This window comes from Cygnus atratus, chromosome Z, assembly GCF_013377495.2.
Source record: "Cygnus atratus isolate AKBS03 ecotype Queensland, Australia chromosome Z, CAtr_DNAZoo_HiC_assembly, whole genome shotgun sequence".
NCBI classification, from domain to species: Eukaryota; Metazoa; Chordata; class Aves; order Anseriformes; family Anatidae; genus Cygnus; species Cygnus atratus.
Genome location: NC_066396.1, coordinates 1381670 through 1396547, shown reverse-complemented (window position 1 = coordinate 1396547; position 14878 = coordinate 1381670).

Here is a 14878-nt window from a genome sequence, read left to right as displayed (position 1 = left end):
GGGGAAAGGGAAGCGGGTTTTCCTCCTGCAGGCTCCCCTCTTCATCCTGTATGTGTCGGTATTTACCCCTCCTGGGGAAAAAGAAACCGTGCCACGGGGCTCAGAGCACCAGAGCTGATTCAATATTTACCACAGTGGCTACAAATATCGGCGCTGACTGCCGTGGGCTTGGAGCAGGGTTTAATTAATCCTAATGAAAAGGCTGGGAGAGGAGGCTGCGCGGTGCTGGGATGCCAGGAGGGCACCCCACATGTCAGCGGGTTACCCCAGAGCTCTTACCCACTGCGTGGATCATTGCGAAGATGCAGCCGGTGCTCCCAGCCTCTGTCCTGGCGAAGCAGGATCTTCATAAGAGAAATTGGAGGCTGCTGGCGGAGCCGTCCCGCTGGGACCAGGGGATTGGGGTGCTGGCAGTGGTACCCGCACAGGCAGCTCCATCCCGCTCCCTGTGCACCAGGGGCCAGCCAGGCTGCGCTGCTCACGGCTTTTAAAACCGCCTCTGGCTCTGAAAACCCCAGGAAGGAAGCTCGAAGAAGACGGCTGCCATTGAACAAGGCCAGATGAACACGTTCCTGTTTTCTCCCAGACATTAATGTCACACCGAGACCCTCGAAGACCAGTATAAAATTCTCCCTATTAATGTTTTATCCTGTCCTCATTCCCACGGCTCTAGCAGAATCACCATTTTTCACCATTTGCATATAAAACCTTATTTCTGATTTGAAATAATGTAACTTTCGAGTCCATTTATTTTCTATGATTTATTAAGAAAGTACATCAGTATCACCAAGCTAATTATCATAGGCAAATGACTTGTCATAAAATTAATGTACCTAGCGAGAAAGTTAATAGTTATTATTTAAATTCATTGATTCCTCTTCTTTGTCTGTAATTACTTCCAGATATGTGAATGAATACAATTAATAAGGAAAAGTGAAAATGGAATGAACTTGTTTCAGACTTTTTCCTACACAACAGCCCTTGTTCCTTCAACCGTCATTCTAAGTGAAAGGGCAGCAGGAGATCCAATTTTTATAATTAACTGTTTCTTGTTTAGAAGGACATTTAGAAATCAAACCTAAAACCTCACAAAATATTCTGTCTTTTAATTACTAATAAAGTTGCTTGGGAAGAAGCCCTTTAAACAAAGAATTTTAATGGAGTGAATATTTAAAATATTGTGGTGAGTAAATGCGTCAAAAATGTTGGGGTCTATTAGTTTCCTGGCAAGCTGCTCTCGTAATCATAGTTAAAGAGAATTACTGTCCAAGTCATAAAATAAACTAGACAAATAGCTAGCAATATATTTTCCACCTAATTTTTTTTTCTGCCTTACTCTGCATTTTCCCCAAGCCCATCTTTCTCTCCTTTATAACCCAAATTCAACTTTCCACTTTGATCCAGTTTAAAACTCCATCTCTTTTTCTTGCTGTTCTTTGAGCTCCATTTTGGGAGCCAGGCTTATCCTCCTGAAGCGAAATAACAGAACAATGCTCTGTGACCTGGAGTGTCCGAGCAGAGCAGCTTTAATCATTTTCTTAGCAGACCACGTGCAAAGTGATTTCTGGAGCCTTGACCTCGAGAATTATTAGTGCAAAGGAGGGGGATCAACCCTGCGGACACTATTTGCAGAAAGGCAACTTATTTTGTATCATGCAACTTATTTCCAACATGAATGACACTTAATTTTCCATCAAACTGGGGGGGGGGGGGGATAATCCTCTGTAGCAGTTATTTTGGAGCAAATTGCCGCATCTTTGCATACGGTTTGCAAACAGAAAAAAAAGCTGTTCTCCTTAAACAACTTCTGGGCCATAAATGATGTACTCAGGTGCGCGGTGCAGAAGCCAGACTGTCAGCAGGACGAGAAACTAGTTTCTACCAGGGAAAGATGCGAACCACGATGCTCTGCTTGGACCATCACTGTACGTAAAATATTAATATGTTGACAGCTGTGAATGCGTACCTGGTGCTTCTTTAGAATTGCCCAAACGTGGGTCAAATATTAGATGCCTTCCCAACTAAATCTCCCTGGGGGAATCTGACTGCATGCATTAACTCACGTACAGCAAACCTGGAAATACGCCTCAGAAGCTGGGCACAACGTTCTCAGCGAAGACAGTAATAAAGCATGCCTTGTTTATATAGCTGCCTGCATCTTCCTGAGTTAGCGGCCTCTACCCGTTACGATATTTACAGCATTATCATTGCCGGCATCCTGTAACTAAGAAGCAAATGACTCTAAAATATTGTTCTATTTTAAAAAACAACAACAAGGAAAACCAGCAGCCCAGCACAACTTTACTGCAAGGCTGTGCTTGAGAATTTAAGTGCCCAAAAGTCAATGTGTTTACTCAAGTGGACAGGGTGATATGTATATGATCTACAGCGTTATACATGAGAGAAATGTATTATTGCTAAAACAGATTGATGACCAGTTACATCATCTGGTGAATTAGAGTTTGACAGGAATAATCATTTGCATAAACCAAAATCTGACATACCTGAGCACTGAGAGAGAGGATTTTGAGCTGTGAGGTTATCATACCCTGCAACTGCTACAAGTGATTTTTTTCCAAAAGAGTCAAAGTTTTCCATTTCTCAACATCATGGGCCAAAGGCAGAGGATAGGGAACGTCCTGATATGTTTTATACTAATCTCAAATGCATTATGATGCCAGAGAGCCGGCTGTATAAGTGTTTTCTTCTCTATAATCATTTGTCTTTGTAAGTGACTCATGATTTGGCACCCATTAAAATCAGTAACATCTTTTTTGGTTTTGGCAAGCAATGAATTCTGGTTCCAGTGCATAATGACAACAAATGAACAAAGCTCTTAATGGTTTCTGTATGTTAAAGATAAGTGCATTGATTATTAAAATGAATGACTAAGAGAGGTACAATGGCTTAATTAGTCATCATGCTTCTTTGCTTTGAAAACTCATATTGCCTTTGATTTAATTTAGGTGTTCAGTTAGTACGAATCGCTTGCACTAGCAAATAAAGGCAGGCAAAAGTACAAAGTGACTGTAACCTCTGCCCAGATATGGTGCTGTCAGGTCACACTGCAGCATGAGCATGCCAGTGGGGTAGACAACACGGTCTTCATCGGCAGCATTGCAGTGTCTCTTGGCGTCCGTCCTGGCTTGAATGTCCCCAGAACTGACTCCATCTGGCTCCGTGGGCCCTTCCTTCATGCACATATATTTCGTGCAGCCTCCCTGTGCTAGTATAGGGAAATGCAGGTGGAGTCAGCAGTGCTGAAGTTGTCGGTACAAGGAATAGCAGAACTTCCTGGAGGATGCACTGAGACTCTTTCCAACATTAACAGTTCATCGCAGCTAGAAGAGGAAACATTTCTTGTGTGGATGGAGATTTTGCTTAATTGTAGGCATAAGTCACCTAGTTATCTTACTGTTGGCAATGCTACGATTTACTGTTGTTTTTTTCCACCTTGGATGGGTAAAGGTGTTATAGGAAACCTGATAATACTCTGGCACTGCCAAGGTATAATGCAGGGAGTTGTTGGGATTGTTCCCTAATCCTACCAGCAATCCTACTGATAGCCTATTGTCCAGGCTGCTGTGCCTTTCCCTGGAAACTGGGGATTCCTTCTCGCAGCTTCCCAGTGGGTGGACAGGTCTCATCCCCTGCTCCACCTACAGATGGGCTGCAGCAGCCTGGGACAGCACCACTGCTCCTGGGTATACCCCGTGTGCAAAACTGAGCCTCCCCTGCAAGTTGTCTTACCCATTTGCACAGCTACGTGAGTGTGCCAGGTGTGGAGGAATGCCTCTGAAAACTGAAATTGTGAGCACAAAGCTCATAGAAGCCCTTGTTTATATTCATTCGCTCGGCGTAATGCACTGTAATGGTTACATTTCATCACTATTTCTTGCTAGCATTATTATGGGTAAATTTCCAACAATCGAAGTGAATAATAATTCAGAGCTGGTTTCAGTTTACAGATGAAGACGCCTAAATGTTTATGCCTACGTATGTGGAAATTAGGTATCCAAACTTTCACAGTCCTCAGTGGGGACTGAATTCACTGGAGCCCGGGGAGCTATTTCTGCTCAGTTTAATGTCAGTTCCTGGCAGCAGAAGAGCTGATTGTGTTCACTCAATTCAGCTGCTCTTCTGTTGGTAGTTCTTGCTGTTTGGCATGCTCTGGTGTATTGGAGACACCCAAAATGGAGGTAGGCATGACACAAGGCCTAAGGGATCGCCGTAGCTGTTGGCGGTAACAACTAGAAGACGAGATTCCACAGAATGGCTGAAAAGGCACAAAGTGCCTTAATCTATAACCTAAATGCGACATAGATAACTTTGGGCTAGGTGACGTGCCTGCTGGAAGTCAACAGGGCACGTGTTGAGGAGGCAGGATTCCCTGTGACTATTATATAGCTGAAAATAGATTAATGAAGAACAGGTCTGACTGAAGTTCTGGAAAATTCCTGTGTGGGTTTCAGCTGATTCGGTGAATAATTTGGCTCCCCAACTTCTGTGTGGTGTATTTGGCATATATGAACTCATAATGAATATGTTTATCTACTTCAAGGCTATTGGCGTCTAATTTTGTTCCAGATTCTGATCTTTGAGGGTGTTTTCATTCTCTGTGAAGGGATCTGACATTTTTATTTTGCAGACTGAAGGATTAGTGAGTCTGTCCTGCCTCCCTTTTTTTTTTTTTTTATCTTCACTTTATATTGGATTCTTCCAAATAATTCAGATCAAAATGTGTGGTGAAAAATGGCATATTAAGGTGTTTGCTCTAAAGGAACTGTACGGGATTTAGAAGAGCTTTCATGTCTGGGTTCTTGAGAAGTGATGTCTGTAGCTCTTGCCATTAAAATACACGCAAAATATCAGGGACTGACCACAGGCCCCGTTCCCCTGTGCTGCTTGGGTGGGGGAAAAGGGTGGATGGGGGAAGGCATTTTTAGTTTGCTTTCTATAAAAAATAGGGCTTGTGGTGGAGCTCGGCTGCCCACCTGAGTAAAACCACCAGAGCAGGGCAGGGCCCTGGGCACAGCCTGTGCCCGTGGGGGCTCCACAGCACCCCCCAGCTGTGCCTGGAGCGCCCCATGGAGCTGTGGGGCCAGTGGGGTCTCGTGCCGGTGTGGGAAGAGGGTGTGGGGATGGGGCAGTCAGCAGCCGAGTCACAGCTGTGGGTTGGGGGATCGGAGCGAGGGGGTCGGGCCCGATGGACCCAGGGGTCCCTTCCGACCCCGCCATTTGCAGACCCTGCCAGACAGCACGGGCGTGTGATTTTAAACAGCGTTACCTCAGAGTTTCCCATTACGGAAAGCATGTTGCAAGGGTTAGGTAAGACTAGATTAATGGTATTTTATAGAAACAGGATTTTAAGCATCCCAAGGTCTACTATTCCTGTACCGAAAGCATCAAAGACAATGGCAGTTTGTGGGGAAGTCCTTCAGGAGAGGCTCACAAATAACTCATGCTGGGACAAGCAAGCATTTAAAATGCATTGCGGTAACACAAATGGAGCAAGTGGGTGATTAAATCCAGAGTAAAGTCCAGTCAGCAGTAAACGTGGAGCAAACCCCCCCAGATGTGGTTGGAGCTCAGGTGAAGATGAGCTCAGGGCCTTCTTACCTCAGATGGCGTCCTCTGGAAAACGCATTTCAAATCCATTCTTCTATCATTACTCATTTATCCCAATATATTTTTTGATAGAGTAGGATTTTAGAAGACCAACTCTTAACCAAAAGACTATTTAAATGTCTGCTTGAAAGAAGCTCAGGTAAAATTCCCAGTAGTCACGCTGTAAGATCACTGTGGTGTCCCAGTCAGGGGGCTGAGGATTGGGTCACTCCAGAATGGTGATACAGTTGTTAATAACAGATTTTCAGACATTTATATATTTGTTAATAATGTATACTTGCTGGTGCATTAAAAAAAAAAATCCACATCTTCATTCGTCTCCACAGCAAAATCTCTTGCCTTAATATAGCTAATGCTGACATTATTATTCCCCATCAATAATTCACATCAAGTTGATTATAGTAAAATTCCTTGTGCCATTTTTTCTGCTGCTCTTTGCTCGTTCTTTCAGGCAGCCAGCCCGTGGTGGCTGGATTTCTGACGTGGGCTAAAAGCACTAATTTGTAGAACTTTCTCATTGTGAAATACTCTACTCCTCTGTGCTAAAGAGACTTTGCTATTCAATACCAGAACAATTAAGAAGCCTTGAGGAAGCCACAAAACACATGGGATATGAAGTGAATTACTGTGACTATGTCTCATGCCTTTCATTTATTGTTTAGGCTTGTCTTTACAGAAAATTTATTGAAAATATCATCTACTTAGGATCCAGCCCCGGTTCTTACTTGCCCTGTAGTTCTGTAATCCCAGAGCATCCCTCACAAAGTCGCATACCCTAATGAAGGAAAGTGGCTGAAGTATTTAACCAATGTGCTAAGCTCCCACTGTCTTTGTGGGATTGAACAAATGTAATTAAACTGAATATTCTGTATCTTCCCCCCAAGCCCCTCAGATGCTCCCCTGTGATCATTATTGAATATTCTTTCACCAGCTCAGTACATAAGCCTTCTGAGAACAACTGTGTTCACTTAGAAAGGATAAAATCAGATGAGCTATATATGAAGCCAGTTCAAGGCTACTGTTAAATGGCTTCCAAGTCATTCTTTTGAACAATAACATAAAAACAAATTATTTTTTTCCTTCACATACAGAATCTGTGTTCATTCTGTTCTTTTCTGTCTTCAGCCTGTCTTCGACTTTCAGTCAAGATAATCACTGTTGATGTAAAGTACAAGTTTAGGAACAATATCAAGAAATGATTTGTGTCCAGGTGAGTCCTGGTCTTACTGAAATGGAAGTAAATTAGAGATATTTTAAATATACGTATCATTTAGCAGGACAAAAAAGCCTGGAAGGAAAGCACAGATGGTAAAAACGTGATTTTGCGGAAGTCCCCCTCATCTTTATAGGACTTAACCTCCCAAACGTCTTTTGGGAGGACAACTCAGTGAGATGCAAGGAACCCAGGAGATTTTTTTGTCAATTGCTGTTTTTCTTCTTTGGCATTTAAGTCTGGTGTTGTCTTCCATGACTGCTAGGAGAAAATGGAGGCACTAAGGGAGACATCAGAGGGTGAAATGAACACCGCATGGACAAGGGCTGAACTCATTCAGCAGGTGTCTTCGATGACAGAAGCACAATAAAGAAGAACGAACAATTGGGAAGGATGGAAAAACCCTGAGAAATAACCTCAGGTAAAGAGGAGCTGCTCTGGCAGAGATGAATGTGTACCAATCATGTAGCCGCGTGCCATTTAATAGCATTGCGAAGGTACAAGATGCAAGACATGGTTTTCACATTGTGATACTGGTTGTCCTATAAATACCATGAATAGACTGATGAGTTTGGATAGACAGCGTCCTAATTATGAAAATGTGAACGTATTACATAAATAGGAAAGAACTAGTAATAGCTTTTGGCACAAAGCATTCAATGTTATAATAAGTTAATGGAGCAGCCTTAGGTCCCCGAGCTGTGCAAACAAGGGACTAGGCAGGCGTCCCATTATGCGCTCCTAGCTGAGACCCGCGATACACAACATTTACTCTAACTACTGTCCACTAGCATAAAAATCACTCCCCGTGGGAGACTGAACTTGCAGCATAATCAAGTGTGCGACAGAGAAAGGGGTATAGAATTCTGCCAAAGGAGATAATGAATGTCCTTTCCAATCCAGAAAATAATGTAAGGGGCCATTATTGTTTAAGGGATCTGAGAGGAATAGCAAGTAGAGGCGAGACAAAATTATGCTGTTTTAAACACACACGTACCTATTGGAGAGTGACTCTTCCCCTGGAGAGTCCAGGTGAGATCCTTTGTTATTGCCTGCAGAATTTATCCCAGTTCTGTTTGTAAACACTTCTACATGCTATGAAAGTGATGGGAGCTAATTTCCCGAGTTACCTCAGTCTTCCAGATCAGACGCTCAATTCCACAAGGTATTAACTCAGTGGGACCCGCTGGGTCTCCAGTGCTCCACCGCAGAAATTTATTGACCTTTTTACTCCTTTTTTGCTGCATACCTTGGCCACTGACACTTTTATATCAATAAAAAGACAGCCACAAGAGTCAGATCCCCGTTGCCATATCCAGACTAACAGTAATCATGTAGTTACTTTTTCTCATTGATATTTTTTTCTCATTGATATTTTTTTCTCATTGATATTTTTTTCTCATTGATGTTTCAACGTACACGAAATGAGAGAGGTCACCCCTCGTCTTCAGCTGATGCACCTCTGCCTTCATGACACTTCAGCAGCCTCGTCCCCTTCTCCTGAATTAACTGGCCAACGTTGGCAGGGGTTTGGTAAGAAACCTGCAGGATCACCCAGTGCCTTACTTTTGGGGGTTTCAACAGAAAAGAAGCAGAAAGCACACAGACACCTAGAGGAGGGACACGATGTCATTCGGTACGCCTCCCCTCCCCACCGTTCCCTCCTCACTTGTTCTCACAGCTGGCTCAGAATAAATTCATTTATTCAGAACGGGTACTTGACGACGAGCGCTAGCCAAAAGCTCAAAAATGCAAGCAGTTATTTCAGATTTGTAGTGTTCAACGTTCTTTATCTGCCCCCGTACAATCCAAATTCCAGCAGCTATGCCAAACACCTTGTTAAAACTTTCAAAACTGCCATGAAAACTGTCAGGGGAGATAAACAATCTTTAAATCAGAAAATAGCTTCTTGCCTGCTATCTTATCAGCCAATACCACCTACTTATAAGAACGTGTGCCTGCTGAACTACTACTGATGGGAAGATATTTGCAGAAGACTGGGAGCTCTGAGACTTGATTCGAGTAAGAGCCAGCTTCTCCTTTTTTTCAGATTTACAGCCTCTATTCAAGACTGACAGGAGCCTTTGCCTAAACTGATCGTTGTAACTTTAAAAGCCAGCCAGTCACCATCAGGGGCCTTTGCAAGTCTCCGCCTGTCACTGCCTACATGAAAATTGCTTTGTGTTTCCAGGTACTTCTAAACCTTACATACAAGCTTCTGCTTTTGTTTACTCTATTGTTTTTTTCTGTCTTTTATTTTTTTTTCTGGTAAGGCTGCTCATTTGAAAAAAGTTCCCTTACACTCCTTTAGTCCCTTCTCCCAAGGCTGGTTTCTAGGGAAAAAAATTGCCTCTTTCTTCCTCTTACTGCAAGTTGTGACACTCATCATTTTATAAATCCTGATCCAGCCTGTCTTTTGAAAAGAGCAGCTTGGTTGTCCATCAAAATATCATCCGAGCCAGGAAGCTGCTGCATAAACCGTTCTCGCTGGTAGGAGGAATATTTCAAACCCAGCCACACAAATAACGAGACCAAATGTATGTAAATAAATCATTCGAAGCAAGATTTTATTCCATTGCCGGTAGTAGTGAATGTTAACAGATAGAGAAAGGAAGATATTTTAGCCACTGAGTGCCTGTCAGGTATTGCAAATAAAGAAATGATGTGCAAGAAATCACCGGTGTAGTGTAAGTCAAAATTTGCAGTTATACAGTCTTCCTGGATGTGCTGTGGCAACTGCCCTGGGTCACAATTTTCAAGAAGAATTGACCGTTTTGCGCATCCAACGAATGCCCTCATTTCAGCCCTCATTTTCAGACTTGCTGAGCCCCAGACAAGCACACTCCAATCGAATTGCACGGATTCTCAGAAAGAAAAAAAAATAGCTTCAGACTGTTCGGAGCAAAAGTTAAAGCCTGTGCTTGAAAAAAGTAGTTGTTGAACCCCTGCATCTCAGTTCCTGTTTCACCGAGAAATGAATAGCCCTGATCTTCCTCCTAGCGGTGGATTTCGAAAGCACAAATCCAGAGAGAGAAATTGAAAAAAAAAAAAAAAACAAAAAAAACCAAACAAACAACAAAAAAAAAACGTTGACGCGTCTTCAGGAAACTCAGTAGTTCAGCCCTTTGTATTTTCCCTACGGTTAGAGAGAATTTAAGTGCTACAGCGAGCAGAGGGAAACTCCATCCCCACCAACACTGGCACAATTCCCTTTGAAACCGGCAGGGTATCCGAGCAGCACTGGGCAGCAAAAAGTGTTTCCCAAAGTCTCTTTTAATGCTGATAAAAACCAAATGACTCCGTTCCCCATGGTGAAGGGGGATTCGTTTCAGGGACGAATCAAAAGTAAAGGCTGCAAGCAAAAGAAAGCAAGCTGGTAAATACGAAGTAGTGAACCACCACGGATTAGGCAGCGTGGTCTGATGGTATATGGAAGAAGGGGAACACACAAATTGGGAGTGACGATAGTGATAATGATATAGAAAAGTGTATTTAGATGTTCCAAAGGGGAGTGAGGTAAGAAAAGAGAAACCTGGGCTATGCTTAGGGGTGAAGTTTCTCATGGGTCTACAGGATTTTGAGTAGTTGCTGGAAGAGTAGCAGATGTCACAGGGGTTAGGGTTGGGGTCCTTTAACAAGGCTGGATGTAGCTCTAAAATGTAACAGAGGCCTCAGTCCTATGACATAAGAAAGATGAGCCAATAGACTGCCATCTCAAAGGGCTTTTCATTAAAAAGCGAGTTGAATATTCAGCTGGACAACGTGCAAGATACTGTTGTAGGAGCACCAGAATATCCATAGTCAAACCAGAAGAGAAAGGGACTGATCTTCATTACAGATGACACCTCTTTTTTTTTTTCCCCCTCTTTTCTTTTTTGTTTTTAAACAGCAGAGACATGCCCAGCTCTTCAGTTAGACAATCACGTGTTTCTGCAAGAGAAACTTTTTTCATTATCCTTCTTTTCCTTTTATGAAACAGTAAAACTTTGGGAAAAGTTCTAAAGCACTTTGAAGTCTGTAACCTTATAAAGTTGTAAGGTTCTCCTGTCCCTAAGCTACACTGTAAAATAAGTCCACTGCACAAGCTCGTTTCATTTTTAATAATTCTATAGTTATTGCCCCATAACTTTCCTGGTCATGAACTCCAGGTATAAAATCGAGCAAGAAATCTGAGGGCTCATTAATAAAACGCTCTCACACAATTTCTTTGCAGTCACTAATTTAGGGGACAGATTCATCCCTCGGATGTATGCGGACAGATGCCGTCAGCGAGTGGCTCCGTGGACATGGCAGCTGAGTTTAACCTCAGAAAACGCAAGGTGAGACGTAATTGTGGAAAAGTGTGCTCTCTGCTGTCAGTTTTAATAGGACAAAAGACAGTAGACGCATCACATACACACGGAGGTCCATTCTTGAAAATGTATTGAAGGATAAAATCAGGCTGTGACTGCTGAAGGAATAAGACAGTGTCAGAAAAAAATAAATAAATAAAAAGAACACTTTATGTAGCTTTAAACAGAGACGAGTCTATATGATCCAGTGCTGCAATTCAAACTGTCATGCAGAATTACAGTCTTTACCAAAGCATGTGGTGAAAATAGTTGCAGGGACAAGAGTCCTGCAGATTTTTCAGCGCCTGACTTGTTTCGGGCCCGGGGGGGATGCAAAGCCCCTGCATCAGGACAGGGGGTGTCCGGCTGCAGAGGTGGCTGGGACCCACGGCCAGGGTACTGCCAGAGCACTTCTTCGGAGGCTCCGCAGTGGGTGACAATAAATCTGTGACATTCGAGATTTATTTTTGAAGTTCCACAAGCTTGCAACAGCTTAAAATGGAAGGGTTTAAGTCCTCTACTAAATTTTGAATTTTGGTTTTAAAAACCTGCCTACTAAAGACATCCCTGAAAGGCTTCCCGGGTTTTAATTGAAAAAATATTTTTTGCGCATACATGAAGTGTCATTTTAAAAATCATATTTTATCTGGTGGTATTACAAAAGCTGCATTCACATTTATTGATTAAACCACTATAAAACCAATTATAGATTATAAAAATTCTACGGGATTTTTCCGTGCAAATAAATGATTCACATTAATCTGTGCTGGGAACAAAGAGTTTCCGATGGCGTGAGCATAACTGTGAGTACTGAAAAAACATCAGGTTCAGAGCAAAACATTTTATTATATTCATTACATCTTGCTTGAGACTCACAGAATGAGAGATATTGGAAATAGTTTTTTTTCTTGGAAATGTAAAACCCCGACACTCTTAAGTAATTGTAAATGTGGTGGTAAAAATTCTCCTCTCCCCAGAAACCTGTCCTGTTTCCTTTTCTATTTTTTTTTCCTTATATTTTTCATGTTCTCATTTTAATCTTTTCATTGTAACACCATTCTTCTATTAAGGAAAAAAAGAAAAAATAGAGTCGTGTTTGTCTTGTCCCTCCAAAATGCGGGTCTGTGGTGTCCAGCTGTCCCCGCGAGGCTCCGTGTGCTGTGCGCTCACCCAGGCACCACTTGCGCTCCCAGTGCCGTGCTGCTCTGGGAAATTTCCCAAAATAGATGTGTTGGAATAATTGTTCCCTACAAGTTATTTTGGTATCTACCCCTGCGTGAACTCTCTCAATCTGAAATCATTAATTTTTTCCCCATCTGGAGGCGGATTGAGCTAAATTTGAAAAAATAATCATTGCAATCTGGAACAAATTTCCACAGGGGGCCTACGCTGGAATAACTTTTTTGGAAATAATTAGTCTATTGCCGGTCTGTTGGCAAACTTCCCGGCGTAGCGAAGCCGTTGCAGGGTGCTGCTGAATTCGTTCGCAAAGCGCCGCACAGCACCGGGACCAAATGCGGACGGCAGTGCCCACGGGGAGCTCAGCGGCAGGGCCGGGAGCAGGAGCTGAGCTCGCAGGTGGGTGCAAAGCCAGCTTTCAGGGCACCACTGTGCCCACCTGCAGCCCTAGGAAGCCCTAGGTAAGTCAGAAGACAAGTTGTAGGGCTTTTCTTTGCTTCCTGACCTTGCTCGGCACCCAGGAGTGCTTCATGTTCTCCAGTAGCTGCAGACGTAAACTGCGTTAAGGATGAAAGTTATCAGTAGTGATTTTAATTGTAACAGCCAAATGCTGCTCCTTCTGGACCCCCACCACAGCAATGCCTCTATTAAATACTTAATAGATTATTTTTATTTCTCCTCTTCAGCAGAAAGCAGCGCGTGCCAGCAGCGCAGATGGGAAGGAGGCTGCTGGAGCTAGAGGGACCCTGCGTGGTGGCAAAGTGCCCGGGAACAGAGACAGCACACCCAATTTCGTGTGAGATCCCAATCTCACCTGAAAGGTGGCATTTTGAGGAATGAGAGACCTCTACCCTCGTATTACTCGTTCAGAGGTGACAGTACGGGAGGGAATATGACACGGCACTCCACCTCCTCACTCCCAGCGGCGATTTCGGCATCGGGCCCATCAGGTGCTGAGCCAGCCTGCACAACCTCCAACAAGGTGCTTTGGCTGGAGGCCAACGAGGTTGCAAGCCTTCTCTCTATAAAACAGCTAAATTACCAGGAATGACAGATGTGGGCCACTGCAGTAATTTGAGGTGGATTAAGGGATGCTGGGAAGCAAGAAGGCACCGTAAAACTAGTTCTTGCTAAACTGGCAACTCTTGACTTTTAACAGAAGCTGACAGAGTTTCAGGATTGAAATAAGTAGGATTGAGGGCCATGAAACTGCCAGAGATTTGGAATCCTTCGTGAAAATAGAGCGATGCTAAATTGCCTGCTGAACTGCTGATCTCTGGATTTGAGGATGCGAATCTGAGGGCCTTCCCTTCGATGGAAACCTTTGAGAAGAAGTCATTGTTGATGGGGAGAAACAGGGGCTCACTTTTTACTACAAATTTTCCCCAGAGACAAATGTGAATATAATTATTCAGAGACTAAAATCTGTCCTGGGACAGGAATCGATACTTCTGTTTTAAGCTGCAGTCACAGGGAATGAGTACGTGCTAAAATCGTCCGTAAGGGCTTCCCGAGGCTCTGTCCTGGCTGTAGCTTCCCAGGTGAGTGCTCACACCCTTTGCTCTTACCTGGACTGATCTTTCCCCTCTGTCCTCAGAATGAAACTTTCCTGAATGCATTTTGCTACCTAGTCAGGGAAGCGGCAGAGGAAACAGAATGGGAATCACTCCTCATTCAGCCTCATGCTAATGCAATTTCCCTTTTTGTTACTTTCCACCTTTCCGAGTTCAAATTCAGCTGCAGGAGCTCAGATTAACAAGTTAAAAATATCAGAAATATTTAAGAGGCAGCATTCCCACTTCATAGGCCAGCACTTAGTGCCTCAGAAGAAAGCCATCAGTTTGCAGCCGAAGGTCAGACCCCGGAGGCAGACCTCTGACAGGCTTTCTGTCTGTGCCCCAAACAGAAAGGGGTGCTTTTAAACAGAAAAAAAGTCCCTAATGTTTATCAGGCAGGAGTCTTTAGCAAAATTTTAGGACAAACTACCACCAAGTGAGGAGCTGAAAGCCACATCAGTACCGAAAAAGACCTGGCAGAATTTTTCACATGCAGGTTTAGGGTGACCACCTCATGAATTTGGTTAGAACTGGATAAACGTCACCGGGTAGAGGAGAAATTTGGAAGCACTGCATCATTCACTTTGATATTTTTACCAAAATACCAAAGCCCTTGCTCGGGAGAGATTAATCTTTTAATTCGGCGTGCTTAAACTTTGCAAAGAGCAAACCCTCCCGGGAGGGAGACGCTTTGGGTCACCGTGTTTCCTTTTCAAACAAAAAAAATCGGTTTTTGTGGTGAACGATGTCCCCTCGGAGCGGTGACATCCCGGGGTGGGGGGGGGTGCTCAGCGGGTACCTCAGCGCCGGTCCCGCCTGAGGGGAGCCCGCCCCCGCCGGGCCGCGGCCCCACAGGGCCGCAGGCGGCGCCGAGCCTGGAGCCGCAGCGGCCCCTGGGGGCGGCCTCGGGCCTCGGCACACACGTTCAGAGCGTTTCGATTCCCCTTAACTCAAGCACCCTGAGCTAAGCT